Raw genomic sequence first — 16,718 nt, forward strand, 5'->3', positions numbered from 1 at the left:
CCCGGAGCTCGAAACATGCGATTTCTAGATTTTTCCTCTATTGAAAAAAGAAACAAACATCCGGAATTTTGCAAAAAGTGTTAATAACCCGGTAATAAGGCAATTTTTCTTTATAAACCTTCTCGAAGAAAAATTTGTATTCAATAAATGGCAAGAAAGGATGCATATGTGCGTCAAAACGTTAGGCCAGAGCAAAATTATAATAATACTACTAATAACGAATAATTTGTAAAAATATTTTTAGAAAAAGTTTTTTTTTTTAATCAAGAATAATTCAGCAGCTGCACCCTATTTTTCAATATTGCGTTATTTTTTATTTTCAATTTAAAGAAAATAAAGACTCCCCCCCTAAAAAAAAGCACGCCATTGAAAGAATTGACGTGACAATAAAATTTGCTTGAACATCTTCATAATAAATTTAAAAAAACCATTGTCACGGATTTGTATCAAATCAAATCTGAAAAAGTTATTAAAATTAGAGGAAATATTTTATGAAAATAAAATTGGCATCATTTTTTTTTGGTTATTTAAGGTAGTATAAAAATATTTATATAAGATAATATTTTCAGAAGATATAACTGAAAATAAAAAACAAATTGTAGGGAAATAAGATTGGTATCTTTAAAAAGGTAATTTTCTCACAATTTAAAACAGCGTAAAAAACCATTTTTACGAGATAATATTGTTGGAAGATATTGTTGAAAATTAAAGAAAAAAAATTTTTTTATGATATAATATTTTCGGAAGATATAGCTGAAAAGTATCAACACTTGTTTAATTTTTAATTAATATTTGATTTAATTCACTTTTATAAGCTGAAAACTCTATAATCAACGTCCTCTTGTCTCGAAGTGCACGTATCCCTGATTTCATCAAGATTGGATTTGGATTGAAAGGCGTACAAACATTCATCTTTATATATATATATATAAATGAATTTTTGATATTTCAAATAAATCACCACGGCAACAATTTGAATAATGCTTTATTTTTGTTGGTAGTTTTTGTTACTTTACCCTCCGACGAAATACATTCCGTAGTAAAGAAGTGAAATAGCTGTATTTCACAGTTGACAAGTTTACGCCATATCGAGATACTTTCCTGTTTTCCAGCGTCATGCTCTGCCTACACTACATGCACGGTTTCAATTGTTTGTGTGCGCATTCTCTCAAAACACAAAAATGTTCCCACAGACACAAACTCAACTTGGGGCAGACATTTTTCCAGCCATTCAGGCTATTGCTCTTTAAGGAGAAAAACAACTTTGTTAAAACGAAAGTTAAATTTTGTTTAACGAAGCGAAACTCATTTAAAAGGGAAAGAGCTTTGTGAAAATAGAAAACTGACTTCAGCGTCGAGAGATTATTGTTCTAGACCATTCATATGTTGTGGCGAATTTGAGGTAAAAAAATAAAAGAAAAATTGCAATTTTAAATAATATTTTAAAGAAGGTTTCGCAAGAATCTGTGATTGTAAGCTTTCTCAAAGATCATAATATTCTTTTATTTAAATTTTTTTCAAAGAGTTTAAAAGCAAAATGAGGGTAAATATTTTTGAAAGGATTTAAAGAAAAAAGCAGAGTAAAAGCTCACAAAAACCTTAGGAATAAAAAAGAGACTGCAGCATACGTAAAATTTATGTGTTGAAATTATTCGAGAATCATTGTTATAGCTATTATTACTGCTTTTTCTTATACGAGAACAGCCATTAAAAATTTCGACCTCGACATGCTTTTATGAATCTTCACATTTTAGATTTCTAAGAATTCAAGAAAATCATTTCTGAAATCTTGTCTATCTGTCTGTGAACATATAATTCAGTGAATGAATGAGCGAAATGAATGTAATTTGGTAAGAGATCTTTCATCAAGATGGGCATGAAATTGTAGACGAAATCCATCTTCTGGACTTTTACTTTTCTGTATATCTGAATTTGAATACAATTACTGATGGTCTTAGGCAATCGACGTTATGAAGCACATTAAATGGTCAATCCTTCCATCTGACGCAAATTATTAATTTAATTAGAGTAATAATGAGTTTCTTTTGGAGTATTGATGTTAATTTTAGTAACTTGGTGAGGATATAAATTTTTTAAAATTTATTTTATCTCACGACTAAACGGTATTTACGTTTTGTACTTAAGATTATTAAATCGTTTTCTCGATGTTAGGGAATATTGCAGTTATTAAGTGAGTGTGATTAAACTTAAAAGAATTCGGCCAACAATACTTTGCAAAATGTCAATATTATTCTGATCTGTTATGATACATTACATTGACATTAAAAAAATTATTTTTTTGAAAACTATCTAATAATATTTTTAATCGACTAATTAACATGTAACCTCGCCGGTGTCCTGGCATAGGGCTAGCGCGTCTTCCCCGAGATCTGGGCGGCCTGGGTTCGATTTGCGGTTCGGGCATGGTTGTTCTTCATCTGTTCTATCTGTGAGATGTGTGAACGTGCCCCCCTGTAAAAAGGGGTTGTGCAAGCGAATGTGATGCGCGAGTAGCTAAAACGTACTCTTGGCTCTAGTTGGCCCTACTAAAACAAGAGACGCTCCCATGGCTTAAAATCGCCAACTTCGTCGGCGAGCTTGTCAATGGCAATTGCCATTATAAACAACAACAACATATAACCTCAGCCTAGACAATTGTCTAATCTGTCTAGTTTTAAATCCGTCAATTAATACTTTTACACAAAGACATTATGAGTTACGTGACGAAACAGGAGTATGAATGTATCAAGAGAATGTCCAGTCTTATGACGTCCTAGTCGAAGCCAGCAGACGTCAATGTAGGCTGCCATGAAGCAGTTCCAAGACTTAACGGTAGTTGATCTTTTTGATAACCGTCGGTAATCAAAAAGGTCTATTGCGGACAATCAATCAACCATCACGGTTTGAAATTGTGTATTGTATCACAAGAATAGTAGATTCGTTTAAAATTTCGAATAAAATCCGCCATTATTTTTTATTTATTTATTTATGCATTTGTGAACGTAACAATTCTAATACATAATAAACTCTATGAAGGATTGTAATGCATTATATTTTCATCTGAATTGCAGATCTATGTCTAATATTGGGATAATTCAACATATGGACAGACTCATGTTAAAAAATTAAATTATCGTTGCTTTTCATGATTGCACAATTATTTATTCGATAGTGAAGATTGTGTCCTGGGTTTAATGACTTGAAGACACATGTTGTCTTTTATGTGGTTTATTGGTAACATCAACAACAAAAGGCACATGAATACGCTATAGTGTAGTAGGCCTAGAGAACTACACATAAAATTTCTCGGTAGAGAGAGAGAGCCGAGATCACACTCCCCCTAGTACAGAAGTGAAGTTCTCTTCTACTGGAAAAAAAGAATATACTAACATCAACAGGGAGACCACGTGATATTTACAGGATTGGCAGCTAGCTCCGTCCAGGAAGACCACGTGGTTAACTGAATACTTAACAGACTACCTGTCTATTTGTTTATCCATTTGGCTGTGTGTAAAACTAGTTAATCTAGTCTAAACTTTCTCGCATTGTTTACAATAAATGCATTTGTGCATTATCAATTGTAATTTAGTTTAGTTATATTAACGTCCCGTTTTTAAAGTAACACTAGGGCTATTTTGGGACGGATCTCGTAATTTTGAACCTCGGTCAGATGACGAGGACAACAGCTTAGCTGATACCCCCCTCTCCACACCACACCACACCAGCGGGAGGACATTTGGCCCGGACGGTTTAGCGTGCACCAGACCCGCTTACACGACGATTCTTCGGTGGAATCGGGTATCGGACCTGAAACCCTACGGTTCCGAAGCCAAGACCTTACCACCAGGCCACCGCGGCCTCGCATTATCAGTCGTATACTATTGGCGAACAGAAATATGACAAAACCATCACCGTGTGATCTTTGGTGATTATTCGTTGGGTGCAGTTCATACACAAGCACCATAACAGAGAATGGACATTTTGAACTCCCCCCCCCCCCGATCAATTGAAACCAATATTTGATTCAGAAATACAATTAGAGTTATAAGATTCGAAACCAAATTTCATTTATTTTTGTATTTTTGAGTCAACGATTTTACCGCTCGAACGCTTTTTCTCAGTTAACACATTATTTACCGAATTATTTTGCCATTAAATTTTCAACTTTATTTTTGCTTGGTTTAATTAAATCTTGATTTAATTATATCATCAAAACGTGCAGCAGCTTATTTTTTAATGCTTGCAAAGTTTTAAATAAAACTTTTCCCTCTAGATTAATATATACATTTTTTTTTAATTAAAAAAGGGAAAAAAGTGTTTTGATTTTCATTCGTCAATCGACTGCAAACTTAAATGCTTTTTTTCTATAGCAAATTCAACCACTTAACGCAATAAAATTGTTATTTTGTACACTGTATAGTTCAGTACAGTTCGACTGGACAACAAACTACGTTAGCAATAAAGTCATGAGAAAATTCACATCACTGATTTTATCTAAAAATGAAACAAAACAAAAAAATAAATATGTGACACGCTATAATTGGAACTGAAAATTTGGAATCAATATTCTAGTTTCGTAACTAGAGTTATAAAATGATTTATTTTAAAAACTATTTGCAATAATTTTGGAGAACGTTTTGAACAAACTACGAGACTAATAATCATTTTCTTTTACCATTTATGGGCCAAATTTCTGCTCAGAAAAAGATGAATATTGAAAAGATGAAGAAGATGAATTTTGGTTTTGAAATGCTTCAGAAAAGAACAAAAATACTTTAAATTATTTTGGAAGTAATTTTTATCCCCAGTAAAAGGCCTCTCTGTATCTGAAACCATATCTACGAAACTTTGTTCTTGTAAAATGAAGAATCAATTAGTGAATGCTGTTGCACGTTTGAATGAATTCCTTTTTTCCCCTCAAATTTTGCTAAGCACTCTGTATTATATGCTAAATATTCCTTTTTAGTGTTCAAAATTAATTAGTTTTTTCTCTTAAACCTTTTTGCTAATTTCGACCCAAAAGTGTTTTGGATTTTTTTTTCTTCAATTTTCTTTAATTACGTTGATTCTAAATTTTTCTTCCCACCTTTTTAACTATTAATATTATCTTTGCATTTTGTTAATACTTGAAAATCGCTATCATTTAAGATACAAGGATATTTTACTCTTCGCTATTATGAAATATATTTTCCTCTCTAAATGAAGCCAATTTTACTACTACTACTATTAAAGTTCTAATACTTAAGTAGTAATTTAGTACTTTACTTTAGTACTAAATTACTACTTAAGTACTAAGTTAATTTTACTACTAGTACTCAAAAATTTAAGTTCATATTTAAGTTCTTGAATTTTTTTTTATTAATAGTAAATGAAAAATAAAATTATTTTTATATAGTCTCGAACCTAAATTGGATTTTTTTCTAATTTTGTATTTATTTGGTCAAAGGGACGAGATTCATAGTGTATAATTACCTTTATTATATAAGAAAGCGAAATGTAAGAAAGAAACAATTTTTTCTTTTACTTTCTCGTAAACAAAGTTTTCTACGGATTTTGAGAGTATCATTTTTGCGTCTAAATTTTCGATTTATATAAAAATCTTACATGAAAACCATCAAACTTGAAATCTGCCTGTCTGTTCGTTTGCGTACAGATGAGTCTGATCATCCAACCCGCTACAAGCTAAATGGTTGAAAATTTAACATGCACATATTTTTCACAGAAATCGTTGTTCTTCATTAAATTTGTAACCAAATCCACCGTTTGATTGGCTGTCTATTTGTTTGTTTATCGCGAGTAAATGAAATCGGTAACTCTAAAACGCAAAAAGAAATTTAAATCAAGTTAGGTATGTAGTTTTGTCACGTTAGTATGACTTAATGCAGATCAGCATTAAGTCATATCACTGACTCTCCAACCCGCCCGAAGGCACACGGATAAAGAATACTGAATAACTGGGCCGCCACCTTTTATGTACCCACCAGGGTGGCGAGATCCAACCACCATACCTGAAGCATCTCATCTTCATTTCGAAGTGAGACCTAGTCGGTAAAAGATAGTAGTTCCAAAGTATATTATTGACTGTTCTCATAATAAGAAACACACCTCGCTTTTACGCGCCACTGGGCGCTGATTTCACCAAAATAAAGACGAAAAGGAAGATGGAGGAGAGGATGTTTACATTTTATTAAACAATACAATAAACCTCGATTATAAGCGCAATGTGAAGGCGAAGTAACCATATATAATCCTCAGAATTACAGTAGTTGTATCAACAATAAATGCACAAGTTTTGAAATAAATTAAAACAGCACAGATCAAAATAAAAAATTTAAAAGTTTAAAGGAAAACCAAGGCCGCGGTGGCCTGGTAGTAAGGTCTGGCTAATGAGCCGTAGGGTTTCAGGTTCGAGACCCGATTTCATCGAAGAACCGTCTTGTAAGGGTCTGTTGCAAGTTAAATCCGTCAGGGTCAAATGTCCTCCCCCTGATTTGGTGTGAAGAGGGTGGTGCCAGGTGTCTTTCTCGTCATCTTACCGCGGTTCTAAGGTCAGATCTGACCGCGGTTACGAGGTCCGTCGCAAAATAGACCTAGTGTTGCTTTACAATAGGACATTTATATAATTAAACTAAACTAAAAAAATAAATTTAAAAAAAACGAATTGAAACAAAGGGCAAACACAAAGGTCGCCTTACAAAGGACTCCGGAAATGCGCTCAATTTACAAACTGCGTATCAGTACTCTGAAGATAAAATCCCCCAAAAGTCATAGACCTGATTCTTATAATAAGCAGTACTTGAAGATAAAACATCTCCGCTGGTTATTGTTATATTAAATTTTTTTTTCTTTTCTTTTTATTCTTCCTATTTTTTAAACATATTATATATTATAGAAAGTTATGGATTTTGCTTGCTTTTATCCTGTAGAGTGATGATATGTATGTAGTAAGAAGACCTTATTTCGGGTATTCTTTGTTAAATTTTAAAAAGACTGTTTTTCTTTTCTTTTTTCCTCTCTCTCTCTCTTCTTTTTCTTCTTTTTTGCAAGTGTTACTTTGAATCTACCATTTTATTTTAATTCGAAAATCGTGTGTTTATTGTTTATATAACTGGTTCAATTTTGGGAATTGTCGGTTTGGTTGCTACACCATCTAATTCTATTAATAATTGGAATTTACTGCATTAATAATATGTAGGTGGAGTAATAAGTGTAAACAGTTCTATCTTTCTCCCCACCACTATTTTGGTGAAATCAGCGCACCACGGCGCATGTGCAAAAGTGTGGAGAGTTTCTATATGTGACAATAGACAGTATTGATTAATCTTTCCAGTAAAAAAAATAAACTTATCTTCAGGTATATTTAAATATCTCAACCATAGAATCAATTTAAAAATCAGCGCAAGGAATTGCGAATTTACACGATATTTGTAAAGATATGCGCTACGAGATAATTTCATTTTCAAATAAGTGGAATGAATGTTCTTACTGCCGTTCATTTAACCATGTTAAAATATAAAAACTTTACCATCTAGAACTGAATATGTAAGAATGTAAGTTGTAATATGTTAAATACTTTTTCGTGGGTGTGTATCTACATTTGCAACCCTTGACAAACATCTTTTACAACGTCACCGCTGCTAAAAGGATGACATCCATCATATTAAAACTATTTTACGCCTTTACAAACTTGGAAAGAATGCTCTTCAGACTGAAAAGATGTATTAAAACGAAGGAAAAGTCATAATAATTTCGCAAAAAGTAAGCAAAAATTCATCAAATATGTTGTGAGAAAATAAACCTCGATTGTTTGTTTCTTTTCTTCCACATCCGTTGCAAGATTCCGTGTCCTTCACTTGAGTGTTCAACAATGCCTCTTTCAGTATTCCAAGTTCAGGAAAACAAAAGAAGAGAAATTTCGTCTTCTCAATCCTGAAAAATTTACGGCGAGGCGATGAAGTGTCTTTTGGGGGAATAAATTTGCAATCTTGTTACAAAAAAATCAGCATAAAATAGGAAGACGAAACCTTTTTTTCACCTCAATTTTCGAAATAGGTTTCCGATTTCGGTAGATGCGCTTTCCCTTTTTATAGCGTAGAATCTTTTTTTATTTTTTTTTTAAGTATGTTTGGTAACGAACGTTTTCTGTACACATTACAACCCTAGTTAACCGAACTAGAAGGGGTGGGACACGACCTCCATAATACATGTATTACGAAGGTTGTGGGTGGGGGCGTTTCAGATAACGGTTTTTTTTTTCAGTTAAGCCATTAACAACTATTACTGTTTCATATCTAATTACTGTATAAAATCTGAAATGTTTTAAGTGGAAAACGAAATTAAGCTTTCTTTAAAGACGAGATTGGATGCTTAGTCAAAAATAAAATTACTTTTTCAGAATCACCGAAAGTATACCAATACGTAGTTGGTAACATATAATAGCATATAAATAATTCATTAGAAAAAAAATCAGTAATTTTTTTTGCGGGGGGGGGGGTGCTTTCCTCTCAAAATATTCAAGCAGTAATGTCTTGCTGTCTTTTCATTAAAAAGACTTCAATCGCTTTTGTCTCATTGCACTGTCCAGCAAATCTCAAGACAACACAAAAATAACGATAACGACACATGCATCGTTGTTTCTGTGTTGCTTTAAATGAAAACGTATTAACGAGTTGCGTTGAGTCACAGAATCGTCAACGAACTTGTCAGCAGACAATTATCACAGAAGTGAAAATGATGATCGCGATCCGGCGACTGTGATTATTTGCCAAAACACAGTCTTACTTCGAAAATTAATTCATTTAGAAGATATAAACCTTTTCCCGTTTTTCTATAAGGTATCGGATACTTTGTGTGGTCTAGCTACGAGTGACATCGGATTGATTTGGCACGCGCACTTGTGAATTTCTTGCCACCGCAAGTAGTTAAAACATATAACTTGTATAATAGACATTTTTGATTTTTGTACTTAACAAGCTAGGGTGGTCTACCTGAAACTTTCTTGCATACTCTCCAATAGAGCTCCTATTTCCCTTCCTAAACCCCCTCTTTATAAAATCTTGGGTAAAGCCACCAATGTCTTTCATGGCATTGGTGAACAATAGTTACGAAACAAAAATCTTTAGTCTGAATCTAGCATTTTTATTGAATCTGTCGTGCAAATATGCACATTGGACATCTTTTTGCCGGCCGAATAACACCAAAATTTGAAACAAAACTACACTTGTAGTCACAAGATCACATATTTAATTTTATTGATTTAAGTGATTACGTTTAGATTAAAATGGAATTTTTAGGAATTTCTAAAAATAAACTTCATACAATCTTTTTGAAGATAAAACATTATTTAAAACCGTGATGCAATAAAAATATGTGAATACTAAAGCATTATACAGCAAAAAGAAAAAAAAATATTTTTTCCTGCTCAGCCTACCCATTATAAAAAGAAATGAAACGGCAGATTTCAGAAATAAGCCATATGTAGTAGTTTTCCTGAAACTTTCTCCAATGTCCACTCTCTAATAAATGTATTACTTTTTCTCTCCCCTCACATAAATTTGCGGACATTAAGCAAGCCAAAATATTACGAATATTCGACTATTTATTTTTAGAATTCTATTCAAGAGAGTTTCGTATTTGGTAATATCGAAAAGAAAACCGAACATACATTTCTGGTGCCTTTTTTTTATGCTGATTGAAATCAAATTTTGAAATAGAGTTGCAATTTTTATAATTAGATCACATCAGATTTCATTTATTTAAATCATTGTGTTTTGCGTTGTCACGTTTACATGTATGAAAATGTACCAGTCGACAGATGATCAACCCTGATGATGGCGGATTACAGATACACACTTTAGATATTAAATTTGTGTATCTAAATTTTATCTGTCTTGTTCTTTACATTGTACAGTTATCGGGTTCAATGCACTCGGACGGACAGACAAACAGGCTTTTTTGTAAACTGAATTTCGTTCAAAATTTGATACAAATTTGAAAATTTATTGTAAAGATCACATACCAAATTTCATATTTCTAGCGCAAAGTTTTGAGTTATCGTGCTGACAGACGGATGGACAGAGCGACAGATAGATATAATTCCAAAAATGTGTTTTCGAATTCAGAAAATTCTCAAACTTGCAGATTTATCAAAAACTTGAGTTCCAATTTTTGAAGATTTCCCTTCGTATAGTTTAAATACGAAAAAATAAAAATGAGTTGAAAAATAAATTTCACAATTTGGAAATCGCATTTTTCATATATCTGATGATTCTCTTGGAATAGTTCTTGCAAAGCAGGAAGCTGATTAAAAATGATGAAGTGACAAATTCTTAAAAAAATAAGTCGTGAAACAAATGGCGAAGATTTTCTCAAGTGTTTCGCAAAAAATAAATCGCATCGGAGGAAAATACACAATGTTAAGATTCAAATTAAACAATAATATTCTAGATTTAAAAACGTAAATGAAAATTCAACAAAATATCCATTAAACACTTCTGTTTTTTTGCATATGAAATATGGAAAGAGAAAATACGGCAATCGTTGGCGCTCATTAGCGTTTAATTTTTTGACCGATTTCTCGCCAAATTTGGTATTTTTGATAATTTTTATTCGTGACTTTTAAAGCCGTTTGCATCTATTTCTTATAGCCATCCAAGATGGCGAACTTCTGGCAAATTTTTGGATGGTTAGCACGATTTTGTCGTTCTATGCAAATAAGAATGTCTTATAGAGATTTTGCTGAATCTGTATAAAAAAAAATATATATATATAATTATGTTTATCTATCTGTTAACCTATTGACTGAAATACGCAGCAAACTAATATGATATTTGATAGGCATCAATGCTGCAGATTTTTATCACTTTTTAGATGAAATCTCTGAAAGAGTAATCTATCTGCTTACCTGTAAAACCACGTGCATTGGGCACAATAATTAAAAAATGTACGGAATTGCATAAGTGATCTAGAATAGGGCTTTATTTAAGATCATTGGCGTATACATTGTATTCTGTATTACTAATGTACTAATATTTTTTAATTATTTACAAATGTACTAATTTTTTTTTTCAAATCCGTCTATGGGTTAATTGCTGCCGACCTGTTTACTAGTGCTTATATGAATGTGATCTCAAGCTCTCTCTCCAAAGCTTTCTTATATACCCTCCCGCATGAAATTGTGTATCTTGGGCAATATGCACACTATGAGTATTCAGAATTTTATATTTAGAATAACACACATGAGAACTGTTAATTTCGTAGTTTCATTGCAGTATTATAGTGTGATGTCATCAAAGTACAGCCGAGTGAATAGACCAAATTTGTCTTTTAAATTGGTTTATTTATAACATCACAGTCGGACAAAACACACAACATAAAAAACATTCATAACAAATAAACAATAGGAAATTCATATATTAAAATATTTGTAAATCCATTCCCACTACCATTATCTTAATCCACAAGATAGAACACCATCACAAGGCATCAATACCTTTTACTTTCAACATTACATAACACAACACAACATCACACAGCACACCACGCTGACTCCCGCCGAAAAAAATCTCCGTCTGCCAAATGTACTACCGGTGTGATGCCATCACATTTTTGATCTACATCAATACGGTGCTGACATCTATCTTCTGGCAATTTTCCGGTCGAATTCTTTACAATAGTAATAGTATACTAGTCTTGTTCTTTATTATAGTTATAGCAAAGAAGATCGATATTTAAATATGCATTTTTAACCACATACCATTATCGAACAATTGTGATGAAAAAGCCGTTTAACATGTGATAGTTAGCAAATTTTTTCTGGCAATTAGTAGCAGGAATGCAATTAATATACCAGTACAAAAAAAAAATTGAAAACGTATCTTAGACGTCTTTTTTTTTCCTGACCGAATGCTACCACAATTTGACACAAAACTACAATCATAGTCACAAAATCACATGTAAAATGTCACTTATTTAAGTCATTTTGTTTTTGACTTACTGCGTATACATTCATGCAAAAGAGGGACCGATCGGTGATCAGTTCCTTGAGAGATTTGGTTCGAAGTTTTATTCAAATTTACACTTTAGAAGCTTTATCTCCGTACAAAATTTTATTCATCTAGCTCTTATCGCTTTTTAGGTATCAAGTTAGCTTACATACAGTAAGCCGGACACACAGGCTTCTCTGAATCGATTTAGTTCAAAATTCGATAGAAATAAATTTTTTAACCTAAAGCTATTAAATTTGGTATTGTAAAAATGTGCAGCACATAGCAGTGTTTATGAAATTTTAATTAATTAAAAATTAAACGAAAAGTTGGTGTTTTCCGCAATAACTTTCGAGACTATTATAGAACAAAAAGGATTTAAGTATCTTAAAATTCAAAAAATTGTCTTTTTAGTGATATAGGCCTTTTTGCTATATATATATATATATATATATTCAAATTTGAAATAATTTTTTAATATATTTCGAAGCGTATTTTACAAAATTTAATGATTCGGTGAACCTGCTTGTCGCCAAAAGTTGCTTAGTATGAAATAAAAATTATCGAAATCAATATAATGATTGGGTTGGGATATACTTTTTTAAGGCTTTTACCCCCCAAAAAATATACAATAAAGTAGTATCCTCATGACTTTTTGTTTTCTTTGATTTTCTCAACAATTTTAAATATATAGATAGATAAAGTTTTTACTGCTACTTAACAAAACACAATATTCTTTTGACTACAGCTGTTCAGTAGTAATGTAGGCTCAAGTCTATACAACAGTTTTTTGAGTTGCAGCTGTTTATTAGTAATGCATATTTATGTGTATTTCATCTAAGTCTGGCAACTATAGTTCATCCATGTCCCACAAGCCACAACATTCTTTTGGTTACAGCTGGCGTATACTCAGGAGTTTTATGTGAGGATGATGCACAGGCATCTTTTTTTTATGCTAAGAAAATTGTTTTAAAGTTTTAGAATTTAATATGTGTTTGAATTCATATGGTGAATATAAGGTACTATCTTTTATTGAAATCGCACGAATGGCATGGATTTTAATTGATCCTCACAAGACGTACATTATGTTTTCCGTGTTAATTTCGTTTTGGAATTAATTGTTTTCAAGGTTATGGAAACGAAATCGAATGATTTCTCCGGATACTTCGAATCTTTGTGCAAGTTTAATTTGGATTACTTTCGAAGTCTTCCTTACGTACGTCTCTATCAACAATGGGCGGAAACACAATCCATGACACGTTTTGGAAGCTTTCATATGCTAATAATCCTACTTACAAGCTAATTATAAGCTTATAAGCTGTTACATAGATCCAGTCTTGAACATTATCCGGAGCTTTGAGTTATTATTGTATTGATGAACAAGTTTCATGACGAGATATTCCCAAGCATAAAATATATACAAGATAAATATTGGCATCCATGTTGGAATTATAGTCCAAAGATTTTATCTGTGTACTTCCATTACTTCCTAAATTCACTCCTAAAACCATAAACTGTCATTCTTGGGTTGCACTGATCTTTAGACGCAGTTCTATTGATACTGATATATCTCTCCGGACCTTCTAGTAATGCTAGAACATGCGGCGTTCAAAATACACGTTGATTCTTCTTACCAAATTACGCGTCATATGTCACTAACAATATGATGCGGAAGTTCTTTTTTTTTTTATCTTGCTCTATTTTTTCTTCCTGTTATCCGAGGACTTCTCAAAGTAAAAAGTTAAATATTTCTGTTCAATGTAGCTCCCAGCACATGATTAATGATTATTAAAAATTTCAATTAAATATTTTGGGTTACTTGTTCGTATTAGTTCCTCCGCAGAATATTTGTAACCTTTAAGTTTTGATAAGCATTTAATGCACACTATTTTAGAAGCCTTACTCTATTCTGTTTTGGACTACACATTTCTTTGACTTTATATCTTTATACATCCAATTATATCACTGGAAAAAGTAGCCATATTTAAAAATGGCCGAACTGAAATTTTTTTTCGGCATTATTTGATTTTGAAGTTAAATTCTAATTGTAAGCATAGCAAAATTTCAAACATTTTTATTAAATTCATACTTAATACTAGAATCTACTCAACATGGAAAAATAAAACGAATTTTCATGATCATCAACAATGAAAAAAAAAATGCCAGGTTAAAATAATAATGAAAAAGATTTGAAATTCATTTCAATAATAAAATATATTATTATAAAATGTGCTTTTAAAAAGGAAAAAGAAGCTGATATCATTGAAAAGATATATTTTTTTAATTTTATGACGGTTTAAAAATTGTTTCTGTCCTGAAATATTTTCTGAAGTTATAGCTTAATTTTTAATTAATTTATATTCTAATTAAGATTTCCTAAGAGAATTATAATTCTTACTCTCTAAAATATTTAAGAACCATGATTGATAATTTCAGGGCAAACTTGAGTCTTGTAGAGAGCCTCAAACGTATTTATTTTTAATAGTTCTAGATATATTTTTTGACTGTATACAATATTATTCCACAATCATATGCATTATCATTTAAGTAGACGCAGTAGTAGTCAGTTTCTATAAATATTGACTTGTACATTTAACTTTTTGACTCTTTACTATATTATTCCTCATTCATATAGAGTATTATTTAAGCAGGCATAGTAATAGTAGTCAATTTTATAAATACTGACTTGTATATTTAACTTTTTGACTCTTTACTATATTATTCCTCATTCATATGGAGTATTATTTAAGCAGACATAGTAATGGTAGTCAATTTTATAAATACTGACTTGCACATTTAACTTTTTGACTGTACACTATATTACTCCTCATTCATATGCAATATCATTTAAGCAGATGTAGTAGTAGCAATCAGTGTCGATAAATACTGACTTGCACATTTAACTTTTTGATGTATACAATATTATTCTTCATACATATGCAATATTATTTAAACAGACATAATAATAGTTGTTAGTTTTGTAAATACTGACATGTACATTTAACTTTTTGACTCTTTACTATATTCTTCATACATATACAATATTATTTAAGTAGATGTAGTAGTAGCAATCAGTGTCGATAAATACTGACTTGCACATTTAACTTTTTGATGTATACAATATTATTCTTCATACATATGCAATATTATTTAAACAGACATAATAATAGTTGTTAGTTTTGTAAATACTGACATGTACATTTAACTTTTTGACTCTTTACTATATTCTTCATACATATACAATATTATTTAAGTAGATGTAGTAGTAGCAATCAGTGTCGATAAATACTGACTTGCACATTTAACTTTTTGATGTATACAATATTATTCTTCATACATATGCAATATTATTTAAACAGACATAATAATAGTTGTTAGTTTTGTAAATACTGACATGTACATTTAACTTTTTGACTCTTTACTATATTCTTCATACATATACAATATTATTTAAGTAGATGTAGTAGTAGCAATCAGTGTCGATAAATACTGACTTGCACATTTAACTTTTTGATGTATACAATATTATTCTTCATACATATGCAATATTATTTAAACAGACATAATAATAGTTGTTAGTTTTGTAAATACTGACATGTACATTTAACTTTTTGACTCTTTACTATATTCTTCATACATATACAATATTATTTAAGTAGATGTAGTAGTAGCAATCAGTGTCGATAAATACTGACTTGCACATTTAACTTTTTGATGTATACAATATTATTCTTCATACACATGCAATATTATTTAAATAGACATAATAATAGTTGTTAGTTTTGTAAATACTGACATGTACATTTAACTTTTTGACTGTATACTATATTCTTCATACATATGCAATATTATTTAAGTAGATGTAGTAGTAGCAATCAGTGTCGATAAATACTGACTTGCACATTTAACTTTTTGACTGTACACTATATTATTCCTCATTCATATGCAATATCATTTAAGCAGATGTAGTAGTAGCAATCATTGTCGATAAATACTGACTTGCACATTTAACTTTTTGATGTATACAATATTATTCTTCATATATATGCAATATTATTTAAACAGACATAATAATAGTTGTTAGTTTTGTAAATACTAACATGTACATTTCACTTTTTGACTGTATACTATATTCTTCATACATATGCAATATTATTTAAGTAGATGTAGTAGTAGCAATCAGTTTCTATAAATATTGTAATAATTAAGTTAACATTCTAATACAGATTGAGGTATGACTAATTATATTTGATAAAGCTAACATATAAAACATATTATTACTTTATTTTATTAACATAAAATGTGTGATGGTATTTAAATGAAAACTAAAGGAATAACTTATATTAATATACCTGACCGTCCCTTCCCCCAGTCTGATAACTACCAAATCTGCCTACTTTGTAATCACCCATTGAAGTTGACCAGAACAATTACCGAAGATGAAAGCCGGGGGGGGGGGACAAAACTATCATATAATAGAGGAATCGTTGACATATGTAGTATTTGGTTACCGTTAATTTCTTTTGAAGATAGAAAAGACTAATTAAACCATTTCAATTTTGAAAAAATTTCAAAATTTCAATTTTTATTTGCGCATTTTTAATCAAAATTTATATTTAAAAAAGTTAAAAAAATCAAAACATTTTCATTATTATAATTATTAAATCCTTAAGATATTAAATCTTTTATTATAATTTAAAAAACAAACATGTTTTTAACAAGTTATGTTTTAAA

Source organism: Argiope bruennichi, chromosome 4 (assembly GCF_947563725.1).
Source record: "Argiope bruennichi chromosome 4, qqArgBrue1.1, whole genome shotgun sequence".
Taxonomy (NCBI): Eukaryota; Metazoa; Arthropoda; class Arachnida; order Araneae; family Araneidae; genus Argiope; species Argiope bruennichi.